This window comes from Mustela nigripes, chromosome X, assembly GCF_022355385.1.
Source record: "Mustela nigripes isolate SB6536 chromosome X, MUSNIG.SB6536, whole genome shotgun sequence".
Classification (NCBI taxonomy): Eukaryota; Metazoa; Chordata; class Mammalia; order Carnivora; family Mustelidae; genus Mustela; species Mustela nigripes.
This window is the reverse complement of record NC_081575.1, coordinates 99,009,068-99,013,511: the sequence shown is the minus strand read 5'-3', so window position 1 is coordinate 99,013,511 and position 4,444 is coordinate 99,009,068.

The window sequence follows — 4,444 nt, the reverse complement described above, 5'->3', positions numbered from 1 at the left end:
CATCCATCCATCCATCCATCCATCCACACATCCATCCATCCATCCATCCATCCATCCATCCATCCACACATCCATCCACACATCCATCTTTTTACCCTGTTTATCCATTTAAGAGTTCAGTCATTCACCAAATTAGATTCTACCATATGTGAAGCACTGTGAATTTAAGTAGCTTTTAAGAAGTTGTGTTTTGGGGAAGAAAAAAATGTGATACCAATCGAGAAATCCTAAATATTTGAAAGCTATAGGAAAATGAAGAACTTGGAACTTTTCATCAAGCTAAGTGTCTTCAGCCACCTTCCACATGCTTTGCTGAGTAGGTGCAGTCTAAGATTGCTTGCACCTTATTTTGGAGTGGTTACCAATGGCATCAGTAGTTTCATTTAAGAAGATGGCAGTGGGGTTTTTCATTTTACATTTCTCTTTAAACACTTACGTAAATGATGTACTTACAGGATACATTGTATAACTTGCCATAATGTTTTGCACAATATCCTTCACTGTTGACCACATGATTAAAAGAAATTTAAAGTATGATAGCACAACTGTGATGAGAGCATAGAAGTTCTCCTTGAAGCAGCAAGAATTCTAGAAGCAACAGAAGAAATTTCTTGAGAAATATCAGTCAGGGAATGACCACTTAGGAGTCGGTGGCAGCAGTATTAAGGGGCTGTGATAAGCTTGGACAGTATCATGTATTACGAAAGCCTTTCCTGTACCAGAAAGTGTAATACGCAAGCCAGCTCACTGCAGGTAACAGGTGTAGATGCTGATTAAGTGTCTTACTGGCAGGGCACGGTATTTTATGCAGAGCCTCACTTCACCCATGAAATCTATGGGAGTGGGGGAATGTGTATAAATAATTAGAGGACACTTTGGTAAAATCAAGGTCTTGAATTGTTTTCTTGGTTGTTGTTTTGTTTTTCTCATCCTGGGAGCCACAGGTGTAGTTGTAGCTTTCGAGACAATCAACTGATTCAAATTTAATTTTTAAATTAAGAATTGCTATTGAAAGTGCTTAATTTTAAATCCACATTAAAAAAATCCTCCAACAGATAATCTAAGAACAGGCTGATTATTAGCCTAGTTTATATGAGACTAAACATGCTTTGAGCAGCAAACCTTACTCTACCCCTTGCTGTGTACATTCTGCTTAGGACTCATCTTCATTAGGACTTCTGCGTGATGGGCTGAGGCAGGCTGCAGGGTCTGGGCTTGCTGGGGAGATTCACACTCTGGTGAGGTGAGTACAGGATTCTTGTATTTATTCTTCCTCATTGTCTCCTGTTCATGTGTCCTTTTAATAGACATTCACACAGTGAAGAGGCTGTAAACCTTCTAACCAGATGGCAGAACCCTCTTTGAAGGAATGTGTGTAAAGATCCCTGCCCAACAGACAGCAGTTTATTCCTTTCTAACATGCTTATTTGCTGCCATAGAGCACTGGGCGGTACCAGATCTGGGCAGTAAAAACTTGGCAATTCATGTATAATTGTTGGTTCATTGAGCCAGGGGTATTTTCACTTTTATGACTAAACTCACTTCTATACTCTCGCTGATGCATTTTCTGGTACCTGAGTGTAAACCCAAACAGCTTCCATATTCATTAGTCATTATTCTTAGCTGGGAATTTCTTGGGCTTTCTCATACGCGACATGAACAAGAAACAACTGAACCAATGGATGAGCGGCTCCTGCACTGTCAGTTCTAAACTTTTGTTGGTGAAAATTATGTTTAAAGAAGCAGACAAATCTAAGTATATATCAGAGGGAATATCCAAAAAGTGAATGTATCTGTGTAACCAGCATCCCATAGCAAGATATAGAATATTACCTAGAAGTCTCACTTATGTCCACGTAGCTCCGATCTTCTTTCCTGGTATGATCAGTGTCATGACTTCTAACACCATCAATTAATTTCTCTCAATTTGAACTTTGTGGAAATGGAAAAAAAAAAAGTTCAGTATGTATTCTTTCATGTCAGGCTTCCTTTGCTCCCAACTTTGTTAGCAATATTTATCCTTGAGCTTGTGAGTATTTACAGTTGGTTCATCCTCACCACTCTCTAGTATTCCATCGCACGAAAATACTGTGAAATACTTACCCATTTTACCACTGATGGTAATTGAGCAGTCTCCACTTTGGGGTTGTTACAGATAGTGCTACCGTGTACATTTTTGTGTGTGTCTTTGGGTGCACTTGCTTTTTGACCTATCTCCTCCTTGCTGTAATTAGAAGAAAAATTATGAACTAAGGCAGAATTACCCACCTTAGAGATAGCCTCGTGGTGCTTTTTTTTTTTTTTAAGATTTTATTTATGTATTTGACAGAAATCGCAAGTAGGCAGAGAGGCAGTCAGAGAGAGAGAGGAGGAAGCAGGCTCCCTGCTGAGCAGAGAGCCCAATGTGGGACTCGATCCCAGGACCCTGAGATCATGACCTGAGCCGAAGGCAGAGGCTTTAACCCACTGAGCCACCCAGGTGCCCCAACGTGGTGCTTTTCTTATTTGGAACTTGCTATGGGACTAATTGTATTTTGAACATAAACAACTCCCTCCACCACAGTGCTTTCCCTCAGGAACCCGAACTCATTGAGTCACTTAGCAAAATGACCCCAAGATACTCCTGTTCTCATTTAAAAATCAACCCGATTTTAGTTAGGGATGAAAGCAGAGTTTAGGATAAAAATATGCAAGCTTAATGCCATATAGAACAGCACAGCCAAAAACACTCATTAAAATTACTCATGGACAAAAGAGATTTGCACTAATTAAAATGCCTAGTCACTGTAGAGTGGGTTAAGAGGAAAGATTGACTTAGTACCAAATGGCTTCATTTTATGGCTTTACATCAGACTTTTGAAATATTTTCAGTTAAGGAAATGAAAGGAAGATGGAAAAAATAAAACCTCATAGGGAAACATAAAATACCATAGACCTAAGGAGATCCATTATCATCATTATGGCAGCATTTCCAATCACATTTATGAATTTGGGCAATTTTTATCACACTTGTTGTTAAGGGACAATTGAGCAGGTGCCATTTTATGAGCTACTAATTCTTTAGTGATTCCCAAGTGGAGGATACACACACAAGGGTCAATTATTATGAGTCTAATAGAAATGCTGTGATTAGACAAAATGCAAAGTAACATTAATCTCCCCACTGCTCTCTTGAGCAGACTTCAGCTGTCAATTTTAGTCCTGACCAACATGGCCAAAGGGCTTTGGATTTGTTACATGAAGGGCAGAGTGAGCTAAATATTTTTAATATAACTTTATAAAACTAGCTCTTAATTTTAACATTATAGGAATATTTAAAGAGAAAGAAGATTAAGTATGATTCCTATAACTAAAATATAGATTCCATATGTCAGTATATTATCCTGAAATTTTAACTTTCAAATCCAAAGCCATTCTTAGCTTAGACCAAAAGTCCTGATTTTTGTCTTGCTACAATTTCAGTGTTTTTGTGGCTAAGCATGGGGGCATTTATTCAGGTGGTACTGCATCTGTATTCTCATTTCTCTTGAAAATCAGAACAGCCCCAAATCCTTCTAAAAATCGAAATAATAAATGTGAAATACTTAGTGCCATTTTTAGTCACAGCATTTAATTAGTTTAGGTTCCTTCTCGCATTATGTTTGTATGATATTGACATAAAGCATCATTCACCACATATGAGTGGGGAGCCATAGGAATGGGAGGAAAAGGAAGGAAAGGCAGAGGAGGACTAATACTTTTTGATGGCTTCTAATGTGTGAGATAACAAGCTCGGTGTGTGGTATGTGGTTGCTGATTTAATCCTTTCACTAATGGTATAGGATATGATTTATTAAGCTTCCTGTGGATTAGAACGTTGAGACTCAGCAAGGTTAAGTATCTTGACCAGTGTTACTCTCTAGTGAATGGTGGACTTCGGAATCAGAGCCATGCCTACTTTCCTGTGGTACTTTTCCACTAAACTACTCTTTTCATTTTAAGGACTGATTCTCCGTAGTTAAGATCCTTAATGTTCCATGGGAAAGCTTGAAATGAAAATACTCATGGCTAATCTGCCAGTGTACCAAGCATTTCTCCACATTCAAGGTCATTACGTCTCATACCAGTTTAGATACTGGCAGTCTTTTTCAAGAAATGTCAAAAGATGCCTACCTCCTTGCAGTTTTTGGTCCCAGGACAAGGAAGGCTTAGCCAGCAGCTACAGGCTGTGTGGCAGCCAAGGTCAAGCTACTAAGAAGAGACAAGACTGCTACAGTTCGTCATCTCCAGGCTGACACTGGCCATCAATTTAGAAGAGTCCACAATCATGTTTCCTTATTCTTTGCTCTTAGTTTGCTGTTTTTCCTCTATCCAGTCTCCTCCAACTCCAAACTATCCTCTAAGCTGCTGCCAGAAATCTTAAGGTTCACAAAATGCATATCTGGCCATATCATCCACCTTTGAA